Below are 16,213 nucleotides of genomic sequence, written 5' to 3'. Positions count from 1 at the left end.
TGGTACCGGCTGCTGAGCAAAGGGTACACAGAATTATTTTGTTATTAGTTTACAACATCACAGAACAATTACAGTTTGGACGGAGACTATTCGGCCCTCAGTGGCACAGAGGCATGGCAGGTACAGCTGCTATCCCACAGGTCCACCAATGCCGGTTCGATCCTGAGCTCTGGATCTGTCTGTTGCTGTGTGGGTGGTCTGTCTTTCTCCCACGTATGATGCACGTGCAGGTAGATTGCCTTTATATATTGTCCACAGAGTAGAGAGTACTGGAATCTAGGGCAGTTGATGGGTATATTTGCCCAGTGTGAAGAGAGTTCTGGAATCTGGGGCAGTTGATGGGAATGTGAGAGAATGAAATAGGATTATTGTAAATGGATGTTCAGTTGCTAGCATAGATCCAATGGGCTGAAGAGCCTGTTCCTGAGCTGTATGACCCTGTGAGTCCACACATCTCTGTAAAATCAGTCCATCTCTTCCCATTCCCTTGTTCTCTCCCAGAGTCCGACAAATTCTTTCCCACTAGATACCTCGTCAGGTTCCTCTCAAGCACAACAGCCGAATCTGTCTCCATTATTACACCAGCTCAATTAGTGTGTAGATTAAAATTCCTCATTTTGCTTTTGGTTCTTTCGCCAATCACCTTCCTTCTCTTGTTCTTAGCCTCTCTGTCAATGGGAAAGTTTTTATCTTTGATCCGCTTTGTGACGTTAAACACTTGTCAGATCCCCTCACTGCCTCCTCTGTTCCAAGGAGGAAAGCCCCACGTCTGCGGTGTATCCACAGAACTAAATTCTCTTAGTCTAGAAGCCATCTTTGTAAATCTTTTCCCTCCCCCTACAAAACCTTATGTTCATCCTACAATGTGGTGGCTAGAAATGGATGCAGATTTCCAGTTGGGCCAATGTTTGAGAATGGTTCCTGATGAATGCTTTGCCCCTGTGTTTCTGTTTATGATGTGCTGAAACACTGGGAGCTGGGCTCACAGCAGAGGCTGTAGCTGTGTCCATGCTGGAATACCAAGTGGGAAGTGGTCTCAGGGTAACATTATATCTGGTCCATGTAGCACAGGCTACTGATATACTGATCTGTAATGTATTCCAGGTGGAGCTTGGATTCTGCTGGAGTTCACGTCAGTTCTACTTACAGTAGAATGTCAGGGATGTAAACAAGGGTGTTGATTGCAACTTCGAAAACATGGCGCTCCCCCTGCATGTAACGATGCTCCTGTGTCCTCCGATCACATGTAACTCACCGAGCCACATACAAGAAAGACTTTACGGGGGGACACGAGATCAAGGAGCGTAAAGTTAGCTGGGTCTCAGTGACTGGAGGTTAAAGCTACATCACAAAGCAGCCTCACTAACCTGAACAACAGGAATTCTGCAGATGCTGGAAATTCAAGCAACACACATCAAGGTTGCTGGTGAACGCAGCAGGCCAGGCAGCATCTGTAGGAAGAGGTACAGTCGACGTTTCAGGCCGAGACCCTTCGTCAGGACTAACTGAAGGAAGAGTTAGTAAGAGATTTGAAAGTTGGAGGGGGAGGGGGAGATCCAAAATGATAGGAGAAGACAGGAGGGGGAGGGATGGAGCCAAGAGCTGGACAGGTGATTGGCAAAAGGGAAATGAGAGGATCATGGGACAGAAGGTCCGGGAAGAAAGAAAAGGGGGAGGGGGGAGAATGGGCAAGGGGTATAGTCAGAGGGACAGAGGGAGAAAAAGGAGAGTGAGAGAAAGAATGTGTGTATAAAAATAAATAATGGATGGGTTACGAAGGGGAGGTGGGGCATTAGTGGAAGTTAGAGAAGTCGATGTTCATGCCATCAGGTTGGAGGCTACCCAGACGGAATATAAGGTGTTGTTCCTCCAACCTGAGTGTGGCTTCATCTTTACAGTAGAGGAGGCCGTGGATAGACATATCAGAATGTGAATGGGATGTGGAATTAAAATGTGTGGCCACTGGGAGATCCTGCTTCCTCTGTTGGACAGAGCGTAGATGTTCAGCAAAACGGTCTCCCAGTCTGCGTCGGGTCTTGCCAATATATAGAAGACCACATCGGGAGCACCGGACGCAGTATATCACCCCAGCCGACTCACAGGTGAAGTGTCGCCTCACCTGGAAGGACTGTCTGGGGCCCTGAATGGTGGTAAGGGAGGAAGTGTAAGGGCATGTGTAGCACTTGTTCCACTTACAAAGATAAGTTCCAGGAGAGAGATCAGTGGGGAGGGATGGGGGGGGAACGAATGGACAAGGGTGTCACGTAGGGAGCGATCCCTGCGGAAAGCAGAGAGAGCGGCGGAGGGAAAGATGTGCTTAGTGGTGGGATCCCGTTGGAGGTGGCGGAAGTTACGGAGAATAATATGTTGGACCCGGAGGCTGGTGGGGTGGTAGGTGAGGACCAGGGGAACTCTATTCCTAGTGGGGTGGTGGGAGGATGGAGTGAGAGCAGATGTGCGTGAAATGGGGGAGATGCGTTTGAGAGCAGAGTTGATAGTGGAGGAAGGGAAGCCCCTTTCTTTAAAAAAGGAGGACATCTCCCACGTCCTGGAATGAAAAGCCTCATCCTGAGAGCAGATGCGGCGGAGACGGAGGAATTGCGAGAAGGGGGTGGCATTTTTGCAAGAGACAGGGTGAGAAGAGGAATAGTCCAGATAGCTGTGAGAGTCAGTAGGCTTATAGTAGACATCAGTGGATAAGCTGTCTCCAGGGACAGAGATAGAAAGATCTAGAAAGGGGAGGGAGGTGTCGGAAATGGACCAGGTAAACTTGAGGGCAGGGTGAAAGTTGGAGGCAAAGTTAATAAAGTCAACGAGCTCAGCATGCGTGCAGGAAGCAGCGCCAATGCAGTCGTGGATGTAGCGAAGGAAAAGTGGGGGATAGATACCAGAATAGGCACGGAACATAGATTGTTCCACAGAGCCAACAAAAAGGCAGGCATAGCTAGGACCCATACGGGTGCCCATAGCTACACCTTTAGTTTGGAGGAAGTGGGAGGAGCCAAAGGAGAAATTATTAAGAGTAAGGACTAATTCCACTAGACGGAGCAGAGTGGTGGTAGAGGGGAACTGATTGGGTCTGGAATCCAAAAAGAAGCGTAGAGCTTTGAGACCTTCCTGATGGGGGATGGAAATATATAGGGGCTGGACATCCATGGTGAAAATAAAGCGGTGGGGGCCAGGGAACTTAAAATCATCGAAAAGTTTAAGAGCGTGAGAAGTGTCACGAACATAGGTAGGAAGGGATTGAACAAGGGGGGATAAAACCGTGTCGAGGTATGCAGAAACGAGTTCGGTGGGGCAGGAGCAAACTGAGACAATAGGTCTGCCAGGACAGGCAGGTTTGTGGATCTTGGGTAGGAGGTAGAAACGGGAAGTGCGGGGTGTGGGAACTATAAGGTTGGTAGCAGTGGATGGGAGATACCCTAAGTGGATAAAGTCGGTGATGGTGTGAGAGACAATGGCCTGGTGCTCCTTAGTGGGGTCACGATTGAGGGGTAAATAAGAGGAGGTATCCGCGAGTTGTCGCTGTGCCTCGGCAAGGTAGAGGTCAGTACGCCAGACTACAACAGCACCCCCCTTATCGGTGGGTTTAATAGTAAGGCTAGGATTAGTGTGGAGGGAGTGGAGAGCAGAGCCTTCTGAAGGAGTGAGGTTGGAATGGGAACAAGGTGTGGTGAAGTCGAGACTGCTGATGTCCCGTCGGCAGTTAGCGATAAAGAGATCCAGAGCAGGCAGAAGACCAGAGCGGGGTGTCCATGAAGAAGAGGAGGGTTGAAGATGGGAGAAGGGGTCGTTGGTGGGGGTGGAAGAGTCCTTGCCGAAGAAGTAGGCTCGGAGATCGGAGACGGAGACGGCGGAAGAAAAGTTCCGCATCATGGCGAACACAGAACTCGCTGAGTTGTGGGCGAAGGGGTCAAAGGTGAGGCCCTTACTGAGGACCGAGCGTTCTGCCTCCGACAGTTGAAGGTCGGAGGGGAAGGTAAAGACCCGGCACGGATGAGAGCTGGGATCAGAGGGGGGAGGGGGGAGGCTGGGGGTGTCAATGGAGAGGGGAGGGTTGGGGTGAGAGGAAGATGGAGTCTCTGAGGACCCAGGAGCTGACGATGGGATCTGAAGGAGACGGGGTTGCAGAGTATTGGTGGGGGAAGGGGAGACGGGAGTCACAACAGCAGCACATAAAGACCCGGCCTGGAGTTCAAAGCTGGCGTCGCAGTTGGTGGTTGCGCAATCGCTGTGAAGGTGTCCATGGTCGTTGCTGGAGTCCGGGTTTTGAATATGCCCTGAGGTGTTGGAGCCGCCGAGATCAGTGGCAGGGGCCGCAATCTGAAGTTTCATGGCCAGCAGGCTCTGGAGTCCGTAGATCACTAACCTCGGTCTCAGTGACTCGAGGTTGAAGTTACATCACAAAGCAGCCTCTCTAACAGAGGGAGAAGGGTCTCAGCCTGAAACGTTAACTCTTTATTTCTGCTGCCTGACCTACTGAGTTCCTCCAGCATTTTGTGTGCGTTACTATGGATTTCCAGAATCTGCAGGATCTCTTGTCAGCAGAACACAGGCTTCTCAGTGTGATACAAGGTTTGCTCGTAATCATTTTGAAACACTCTGAGCTGTTTCTCTGTGCTTTGTTCGATGGCGCTCCTGAGCTTTGCAGTGGGTTGTTAAACTCCGCCAATCACCTTTATAAAGAGGTGACTGACTTTACACAGAAAGACAGAGCAGAATAACATGGCTTTCTCGACATCCCACCTCTCCCGGAAGTTCCGGGAGTCTCTCGCAAATTGATGGTGCTACCTCCCTGAAATGAGTTTTTGCAGGGTGGGATGTCTGCTTTCTCTCTTGGCCTTCACACTGAGACCCCTGCCTGGCTGGTCCAAGCCCAGGCAGCTGCCATTGTAACACATCGGCCCTCTGCTGCTACACAAGCACAGGTGCACCAGGGTCAAGCAGGAACTCGGACACCTATCACCCCCATGGTGACGGAGACCACTAGACAGCTGTATCACCTTTTACTGCTGATCTTGCCGAGGTCAACTAACTCAGGCCAGACCAGGGACTGGAACTTCGACCTTCTTGGTCGTTGGAGCAGGAGTTTGATGCACAATCCGTCTGAGGCAATTCACAAGCAACACTTGGTGATTTAACCCTCAAAGTACAAAGGACGGCAGATAGCACACTGCTGAACTCAGCTTTGAATGTACATCCCTGAGTGAAAGGGGGAGATGAAAAGAAATGTAACAGAGGTATTGAAGGCTGCATTGCTCACCGTGAATAGTTAAGTGTTATTGGTTTTAGAGCTGAATATTATGAACACAGCATCACATGCCAGCTGCCTCTGGGGGATGGGTACCCTGAGCCCTGATAATGCTGATGTTGTCCTTCATGATTTTCCCTTCTCCTCTAGACCAGCAACTCCTCCTGCTTGTCCACATTCATTCTGTGAGGAACAGAAGGTGAGGAGCACACTGAGCCAATAATCGAACGATAGAGTCATGGTGTCCTGTAGCTTGGAAACAAGCCCTCAGGCTCAACTCAACCAAGCCAATTGTGTTTGCCAGCAAGTCAGTTCCATCTGCCCACTTTTGACCCAGATCCCTCTCAGTGTCTTCTGCCCATGTACTTATCGAGATGGCTTTGAAATGTTACTAATACGCCTCCCTCAACCACCACTGGCAGCTCATTCCAAATACACACAACCCTTTGTGTGAAAACCCTACCCCTTTTAAATCTCTTACCTCTGACTTTAAATCTACATCCTCTTGTTTATAACATCTCATCCCTGGGAAAAGACCACGTGTTTTCACCCTGTCTGTGTCCCTCATGACCTTATGTACCTCTACCAGGTCACCCCTCAATCGCTCACATTCCAGGGGATAAAGTTCTAGTTTATGCAACTCCGGGCTCCAAGTCCAGGGGACATCTTGGTAAATCTTTGTGCACTCTTTCTAGTTTCATACCATCCCTCCTGTAACAGGATGACCTGAACTGCACACAGTACTCCAAGTGAGGCCTCACCAACATCTTATACAACTGCAACGCAACTTCCCAGCTCCTGTATTTTTGCCGTCACAAGCAGAGTTGTTTCCATATCAAGCTGCGATACACTTGTATAAGATGCTGTCTGTGGTATTTTGATAAAAGTCGGTGAGGGTCAAAGGAGACAAGCCATATTTCTTTAACCTCCTGAGGAAGTGAAGATTCTGCTGAGCTTTCCTGGCTGTGGTGCCTCCATGGCTGGACCAGGACAGGTTCACTCCCGAGAACTTGCTTCACTCATCTCCCTCAAACTTTGCCCGTCTAAACTTAAATGTATGCCTCATGTTACCTAACATTTTCACTCTGGGACAAAAAGACTCTGACTATTGACCAGTGGTTCAGGATGTCAGATCACCACCACATTGACAAGGGATGGGGATCAAATGCAAATCACTGAAACTTTGCATGCAAGAGCAGCATGCAGGTAGGACATCAGATGGAATGTTGAGCTTTATTGCAAGAGGATTTGAGCTTAACAATAACAAAATCTTGAGACTTTGTTTACTGGCCTGGTACTCCTGTCCAAGCAAGGATAGGTTTGAGGTGAAGGAAGTGCAACAAGAATTCATCAGGTTGATTTCTGGTGTCACAGTTTTGATCTTCCAGGAGACGTTATACCATTTTGAGTTTAGAAGAATGAGAGGTGATTTCATTGAAATGTCTACAGTTGTTATGGGGGTTGACAGGGAGATGTGAGGTCAATGTTTCCCCAGCCAGATGTATCTAGAGCTAGGACCCACAAACTTTAAATCAGGTAGATTTCGTAGACTTTCAGGGAATTTAGGAATAAGTGCAGGAAAATGTTGCCAAGGTAGGAGATTAGCTTTGGTTTTGTTCAATGCAGATCAGGCAAAGGGACATTAAATGGCCAACTCCTGAGTTTATTTCTGATGGTTCAGATGCTGCCATTGCCTATGATACCCTTATCCCATGGATAAAGGAAAAATGAAACCAAGTTGGTGTACAGAAATGGAGATTTATTTTCTTTTTGATGAGCTTGTCAGATAAAGGAGAGAGATGGGAGCAAAAATAAATTTTCACTGTTGTTTAAAATATAAATGTATTTAGTTGAAGCATTAACGTTAATATGAAAATTCCCATTTAAAATCTTTACTAACTGCCATTTAATGCAGTGTCACAGGTTGGAACTGAAAGCAGAAGTAGGCAGTTTGGAATTCCTCATCACTCCAGGGTTAATACTTGTGTAATGTGCTGTAACCACTTCAGCTACTCAGCAGTCAATCCCTCCCTTCATTAAACACGTGTGGTTGATCTATCCAGGGACAGCAGATTAAAACACAGACACAATGGGAGGTAACAACCCATCCTGGCATGAGGTGCTACACTTTGACAGTCTATAACAGCAAAAGCCTAAAGATGAATCCTTTTTGCCGGGTTTATTGGCACAGGGTTGAATCAGACTTAGTTTGTGATGCAAAGCGAATCACATTTGGTCATTAATCCTTCTGAATTAGTTTGGTGATTCTCCAACATTGCCCAGTTTTCTGTTCTCTAGCTCAGACTGCAGAGGCCAGTTTGGATTACTGAGGTGAACCTCATCCTGTAAAGGCGACAACAATGCCTGGCCAAGTGGACAGAGGTTCAGCAGCTGAGCATCTCATAGTCACTGAGTCATCGAGCATCAGAGCTGAGAAACAGGCCCTTTCACCCATTCAGTCCATGGCTTCCCGATCTCCTGTCGAGCGCACCTACCTGTACCCAGACCACAGCCCTCCGAACCCCTTCATCCACATGTACCCATGCAAACTCTTCTTCAACACTGCAGCTGAACCCACATCTATCACTTCACACTCGCTCCACCCTCAGAGGGAAGAAGTTTCCCCTCAAATTCCCCCTGGAATATCTCACGTTTCACCCTGGACATCTGATCTTTATTTCCAGTCTCACTCAAACTGAGAGAAATAAATGTCCCCATGCATTCACTGTACCCCTCATAAATATGTAAACCTTGGTAAGATCTCCCCTCATTCTCCTGCTCTCCAGGGAATAAAGTCCAAACCTGTTCAACTTTTCCCTGTGTCTCAGGTCCTGAAGTCCTGGCAACGATCCTGTGAATTTCCTCTGCACTCTATCAAGCTTATTGTTACCTTTCCTGTCCGTAGGTGACCAGAAAATATCCAAATCTCTGCAGTGATCTTCTCACACTGGAACACAAAGAAAATGAACATTTCTCTCACCTTCACAGGCAGCCACTCTAATATAGACAAGTTTTTTTCTCAAAAATAACACAGAAACACCTCAAGTAGCTAGTGGACACAATTTGAGAAATTCAGAAACATCAAACAAGAATTATTCTAATTAATGGACTTCTCGGTAAAAAGGGAAAAGTTGGCTGAGCAAAGTAACATCAAGGAAAAAGATTAACCATCATGTTATGTGATAGGTTAGAGAGAGGGGCTGAATGGCCTACTTGTTCTGGTTTTTAGTTATAGTGTTTGTAGTGTTCAGAATGGGAAGGTCTCTGATCCTAGTGAACTATGTGGCTGAGAGGGAGAATAAATTGGCCAGGATCAAATAATGGAGCAGGCTTGATGGGCCGAATGGCCTGATGCTGCCCCTATGTCTGATGCTGAGCCTCCACCCTGGTGACATGTTAAAGGGCTCAATCAGAGGGCAGGAAGATGCCTTTTGCAACAGACACATCTTTATTCCTCTGAAAACAAGAGAAAACAGAAAATGGTGCAGGGCTAATTAACGCTTGACCATCACAAGTCAGATAAACTCCCATCTATGTTGATTGTGCTTAATACTTGTCCAAAGCTCTGACACAACCGTTAATACCGGACGCTGGGGCAACGTGGCTAAGTCAATGCTGGGGGGACTGGATCTAGGGGAAATGTGGCTAAATCAATGCTGGGAGAACCAGATGCTAAGGGAACCGGATCCTGGGGGAACCGGATGCTGGGTGAACATGGGTAAATCAATGCTAGGGGAACCGGATCCTGGGGGAACCGGATGCTGGGGGAACTGGATCCTGGGGGAACCAGATGCTGGGTGAATATGGCTAAATCAATGCTGGGGGAACTGGATCCTGGGGAAACATGGCTAAATCAATTCATGAAAATCCTGCTGTTAAGTTTCTTCCAGTGAGCGTGAATTGGAAACAGTGAAAAAGCTGCACGGTTTCCTGACGGGGGCTCCCAGTGGGTAAGGGTGCACTCTCCTGTACAGCCGATGGCACCAAGATGGCACTCCATTGAGTTGCAGCAAAAGATTTTGTTATTTTTAATTGGTCTTTTAGGTTCTGAAGAATGGTTTGGGGACAGAGTGGGGAGTTACGGGTCAGGTTAGGGTTTAGGAACAGAGATGTAGGGGAATTAGAGATCCAGCTGGACTTCGAGTCTCAGCTCCATGTTCGAACAATAGGATTGTGGTAATTGAGACCAGGAGGGGAAATAAGACTGTAAATTAAACTGTATCCATAGAGAACATCAAATCTGCCCCAGAATATGAGACATCAAATCTGCCCCTGAATATGTGACATCAAATCTGCCCAGAATATGGGACATCAAATCTGCCCCAGAATATGAGATCAAATCTGCCCAGAATATGAGAGAATCTGTTCCTGCACTGGTGTCAGCCAAGTCTTTGTTAAGGCCACTACATCATAATTCCATGTTTGTATCCAAGCTCTCCGTTCATCACCTTTGTTCCTGATACTTCTTGCATTGAAGTACACGCACTTTAGCCCTTCTATATTACGACCTTTACATCCTTTAATCTGCTTTTCTTTCCTCAAAGCCTCTTTATATGTTAGATCTGGCTTTACTCCAGGCACTATACTTGCAGTTCTCGCATGACCTTTATCCTCCTCCACCTCACTATCTACTCTAACACTCTGGTTCCCCTCCCCCTGCAAATCTAGTTTAAACCCCCCCGGAGCAGCACTAGCAAACCATCCTGCAGGGATGTTAGTCCCCCTCCAGTTCAGGTGCAACCCATTCCATCGGAACAGGTCCCATCTTCCCTGGAACAAAGCCCAATTGTCCAGAAACATGAAGCCCTCCCTCCTGCACCAACTCCTTAGCCGCGTATTTAGCTGCATTATCTTCCTATTTCTAGCCTCACTAGCACGTAAACTCCAGGAAGAAATGTTGCTCTTGTTGTTCATTGCTTTTAACATTAGTGATTATAATGATATTGTTCGGTGCTGCCTTACTTAACATTTACTTTTCAGCAAAGTTGCATTTACAACAGAAATTGTCTCAACTGGCTTTGACCTTAAATTTAATGACTCAGAGAATGTTAGATTAGGAAGATCTGCGAGCAATGATCATTCTAATTTAATTATCACTGAATTACCCTTGCCCCTTGCTCATATGTGAACTTATACAGTGGAAACCTTAGTCTTTGCCTCTGGCAAAGTGATTGCTCTCATCCACGTAAACGTTCACTCTGACCACATTGCAGATGGATTCACGGGAAAGCAAAGAATCACGTGAAAATGATTAATAACACCCTAACAAAGCTGAAAGATTCCAGCCCTGATATTGAAGAAAACTAATAGAGGAATCCTTTGCCATGGACCCCTCTACATTTGAAGAAAAGTTTAGACACTGTTATATCATTGAATGATCCCACTCATGGGAACATGACATTGAAGCTGTTAGACTAGAACATTGTGAAAACACATTTTTAATGAAGAACTACATTAGACAGATATCTCTTTGTACTTTCCCTTTGGACCAACAAATATATGAACATACTTACAACAAGATTTTAGACATTTTCATTTCTTCAATTCCGCCACTATTCCACTCTATTGTTAAGTGTCAAGGTAACGTGACAATTTCCTGCATTTCTGATTTATGTTCCAATGGTTCAGCAAAACCCTTGATCTGGGTTTTTGAGAGGGCAGGTAAGATGGAAAGATGCACTGAAGCAGAAGTTGGGATAAAACAAAAATGTTTCCCTCCCTGGTCTAAGATTTATAGAGATTTCAGACCTGCAGACAATTGTACCTACCCAGATTTTCTGTTTGTCCTTAATCAAGCAGTCATAAACAGTTCAAGCCATGGTGCAAATAATATTGAATTGAATTGACTTTACTTCTTACATTCTTCACATACTCAAGGAGTAAAATTCTTTATGTTACATCTCTGTCTAAATGTGCAATGTGCAATCATAGTAATTTATAATAAATAGAACAGTCAATGTAACGTAGAAATACACTCAAATCAGTGTGAGTTAATCAGTCTGATGGCCTGGTGGAAGAAGCTGTCCCAGAGCCTGTTGGTTCTGTCTTTTATGCTGTGGTACCGTTTCCCGGATGGTCGCAGCTGGAATAGATTGTGGTTGGGGTGACTCGGGTCCCCGATGATCCTTTGGGCCCTTTTTACACACCTGTCTTTGTAAACATCCTGAATCATGGGAAGTTCACAACCTCAGATGCGCTGGGCTATCCGCACCACTCTCTGCAGAATCCTGCGATTAAGGGAGGTACAGTTCCCATACCAGGCAGTGATGCAGCCAGTCAGGATGCTCTCAATTGTGTCCCTGTGGGAAATTCTTAGGATTTAAGGGCCCATACCAAACTTCCTCAACTGTCTGCGGTGAAAGAGGTTCTGTTGTGCCTTTTTCACCACACAGCTGGTGTGTACACACCACATCAGGTCCTTGGTGATGTGGATGCTGAGGAACTTAAAGCTGTTTACCCACTCATTCCCAGATCCATTGATGTCAATAGGGGCTAGCCGATCTCCATTCCTCCTGTAATCCACAGCCAGCTCCTTTGTTTTTGACACATTGAGGGAGAGGTTGTTTCCTGACACCATTGTGTCAGGGTGATGACTTCTTCTCTGTAGGAAATCAACAGTATCTACAACAAAAATTAGTTCTGAACTATTCATGTCCTTACGAATCCAGTTATAATTCAGATAAACTTCGACTGCAAGTTGATTAATGGGAAAATGAGCCTATAACAAATATTATTGTTGAAGACCAAGCGATAATGTTAAATTTTGGGGTTGTACTGCTAAACATTATTCCACAAATAGACAATGTACAGTCTGTCAATAGACAAGCATTCAATTATTGCTGTGAATTCAGTCACATGGTATTATCATCAACAGAGAAGAGAAAAAATAATTCAGCTCTTAATAATTTTCATATTAAGAAAATTGGAGTAAAATTGGCTGTCCAGCCATTACAGAGCTCACTCTCATTATAACACTGACATCACCCTTCTGTTCACTTGGAAGGTAGAAATTTCTGATGACAAAAGTTGTTCAGACAAACCACTATCAGAGGATCACCCACTGTTTTAAGGTCCATGAAGGAAGTGACTCTTGAAGTAATTTGATGAGTCTGTCTATGCTGTGTATCTCCAGACAGAAACGCAAGCCCAGTTTTAAGGAATGATTTGTGATGCTGCAACAAAATGTTCTCAAAGGACTTGATATTCGTCAAACTCCATCAAATCAAAAGATTATTTTTCAGTTCATACGAGAGTAACTGGACTGGCTCGATCAGATGGCCAGGAACCTCCTTTCATAGGTTTCCTATGCAGACCCATAGTAAGCCTCTGACTGACTGAACGTTCTAGCTGAAACAATAGCTAAAACCTTTCCGGTTGTTGAAAGTTTAACTTCTGCTGCAATGAATACAGTTTCTGGGTGGATTGGCAACAACTCCAATGCCTGACCTGCGCTACCATGGCTTATTTCCCGTATGTCTGATTTGCTCTCCCCTGCCTCAAACTTGCCTCTTTACCCATTCCTCTGGTTCAGCTGTGACCCTGGAAGAGTGAAGAGCAGGGACTTCCCTAACCATATTAATCTTGCTCCTCTCCTTTTCCTAGTCCTGGCAGGTGTACGGGTATGCATGTTTCTCACCTGATCTTGAGGGGGTTTGGGATGTGTCAGTTTCGAATATCAATCTGATAACACAATCCCACAGAAAGATGAGTCGACAAGCTTAATTTTTCACTCACCTATTTGGAGTTTAAAAATTTGCTTTTTAACATTGGTAACCTTTTATATATTACAGTTCTTAAGACTGTATATAATATACTTTGTAAATGTGTTGTTGGCTGTTAATGACAGCATGGTACAATCATGGTTTACACCCTTAGATTTTTTAAGGAATAATTTTTAAAGGAACCTGTCTTACTATATCTTGTGTGCTATGTTATAGAACGGTAAAAGACTCACCAGGAGGAGAAAGATAGCTACCCCTGGGGAATGCTGTAATCCTGAGAATATTATTTTCCAATTCTGTTGTGATATTTTCAGAAATGGTGATGTAATCTTAAGGTCTACAAAGCATTGTATTGTCACAAGGTTGACATCACCAGCTGACCTGACGAATTTACAGTGACAATGAGAGTGATTCAGACTTGCATCAAGGATGTGGGAAGAGCGTTTGTGAAGTAGAAAATGTTAAAGATGTACTAATATGGACACGGATGTGTCATCATTGCTTGATTATGGAAAATTACAATGGCAACTATCCTCTGAGGTTTCAGAAATGCATGCAGCTGAGATTAAGGGAGTGAATGCTCTACAGAAAGAATCACACAGAAAATCCTACACTGGGAAATACTCAATGAGTTCTTTGAGAATCAGATTAAGAACAGCTCTTCTAGTGTTGGTTACCTGCTGAAATGTTTGGTGGAGTGATAGACTGCTCCCAAGGGGAGTCTTATCAGAAAACTGATCCATAGGGAGAAACTGGGTTTGGAGACTTCGCTTAGCAAAAAGGGGATGCTGGATATTCACTGTCTTTGGGCCAGGGGCCTTTTATTTGGCCAAGCTCAGCTTTAAAAACATTGCAGCTGACATTTCTAAAAATAAAAGTGTTTTTTTAATAAGTTAAACTTCCAACCAATATTCTTTGTTTAGCTGTTTCTAATAAACGGGAGCCAATCTTCAGCTTTTAATGTAACTGGCAAGCAGTAATCAGTTTGAACAAGCACTGTATATCACATGTGTGTGAAGTCACCCAAGTAGTAAAGAAATAGTATAAAATATAGAGAACAGCTTTTATAGGCTTTTTATGAATGGCTTGACAGAAATACAATTGAATTAGAATCCGTTCCTCTGTCTTGAATTTCAGCTTCAGGCGATTGGTTCATATGCTGCTCATGGGTATATCTTTTTAGCTCATAGAAATTGTACCTGAGTTTTGGAAATTCTTTGTGTTTCAGGAATGGTTTGTAATTTAGAAGTCTTTTATAAGATAGAATTCCTTTGCATTTTAAGAATGTTGTTTAAATTAAATGTGTATCACAGAAAATAAATGAACTATGTATAAAATACTTTGCTAGTATCTCCTCCTTGGTAGGGGGGAAGCTACCACTCAAATAATGGGTATTGGCAGTTGAACTCACCATGGAGGATAAACAGAGAAGTGAGCCAACCTTTGAAGAGTAGGTAGCTACAATATAACCTCCCTTTAGTCAGGGTTCCTGTGGCTATCTATGTCGGATAGGACATAATGTCTTCATCTGAGTTTACAACTTTATGGTCTGCAAACCCAACACCATCACAGAAGAGCCCTTTCCTGTGCTGTAGTGATCTATGACTCTACAAGTCTAAGTCTCCAAGTGTATACGATGATGAGGGGTTCAAATGACAAGGGCTGTTATTCAGTCCATCTTCAGGAAATCTAAGTAATATTGTCGAAGAAGCCTGCCACCCTGACCATTCCCTTTTCTCTCTTCTGCCTTCTGGGAGAAGACACAGGAGTTTGACAGCCCAGACGTCAAAGCTCAAGAACAGCTTCTTCCTCATTGGTTTCGGTTTTCTGAACCAATCACACCTTTCCCATTCCTCTCTTCTTGGAGCTGCCACATTCTTTGTTTCCAAACTCTAACTCTTGGTTATTTTATTATTGTCAATTCACCATTTCTTTATGCACTACTTCAGATCGATTCACTGTCCTTGTACCATTCCATTGTCTTGTGATGATTATTACCATCTATAATGTTTCTTTGTGCGCTCACGTGAGCAAGGAATTTCTTTGTACCCTGGTGTATGATGACAAACTCATCTGAATCTGAAACTTTCCAGACAGTTTCGTATCTCCCGTACATTTCTTGAGTTCTCATAGGGGAGGGGAAGAGCAGGGGTGGAGTTGGGAGACAGTTACAAGTGAATGATGGAGGCAGAAAACGGGAGAGTGAGACAAAAACATGGAGAGGCAGATGGAGCAAGGTGGGGTGAAGACCCCGTAAAGATGGGAGACAGCTGCTGGGAGAAGATAAGCAAGAGCACAATGGCTGCATCTGATAAGTAAATGAGGCGAGAGTGGGGATCATTTGGGGAGAGGTGAACGGCATTTGGAACAAGAACCAATAGGAGAGTGAGGTGATGGTGGAGGGTTGGGACATGAGTGTGAGTGTGTGTGTGAGTGTGAGTGTGTGTGTGTGTGTGTGTGTGTGTGTGTGTGTGTGTGTGTGAAGAGCTGATGGCGGGTTTGTGAAGGAAAGGGAACAATCATGAGAAGACCATCGGTGGGTGGCAATGGGGGAGGGGAGACAGTGAAGGAATAAACAGCCCACTGGAGAAGAAGGTTTTCCAAAATTGGAAAAGTCAATATTCATGCCATTGGGTTGTACACTGCCCTCAACATCTCATCCTGCCCGGGTGATGGACAATTCCTTTCCTTCCACAGATACTGCTCAACCCGTTTGGTTCCTCCAGTAGATCGCTTGTTGTTCCAGATTCAGTAGATTGTTTGTTGCTCCAGATTCAGTAGATTGCTTGTTGCTCTAGATTCAGTAGATTGCTTGTTGTTCCAGATTCCAGTAGATTGCTTGTTGCTCCAGATTCAGTAGATCACTTGTTGCTCCAGATTCAGTAGATCGCTTGTTGTTCCACATTCAGTAGATCACTTGTGGCTCCAGATTCAGTAGATCACTTGTGGCTCCAGATTCAGTAGATCGCTTGTTGTTCCAGATTCAGCAGATTGCTTGTTGCTCCAGATTCAGTAGATTGCTTGTTGTTCCAGATCCAGTAGATCGCTTGTTACTCCAGATTCCAGCATCAGCAGTTGCCTTTCTCTCTCTGTCGTTGGGGCATCTTAATAAAGCCCACTGAAAACTACAAAATGTAGTGGATTTGGCCCAGTACGTCACGGTAAAACTCTCCCAACCATTGGGCACATCTACATGAAACGTTGCCGTAGAAAAGCAGCATCCGTCATCAAAGATCCT

The sequence above is a fragment of the Mobula birostris genome, chromosome 25 (genome assembly GCF_030028105.1).
Source record: "Mobula birostris isolate sMobBir1 chromosome 25, sMobBir1.hap1, whole genome shotgun sequence".
NCBI lineage: Eukaryota > Metazoa > Chordata > Chondrichthyes > Myliobatiformes > Myliobatidae > Mobula > Mobula birostris.
The sequence above is the reverse complement of the archived record's forward strand: the minus strand, read 5'-3'. Positions refer to the sequence as shown.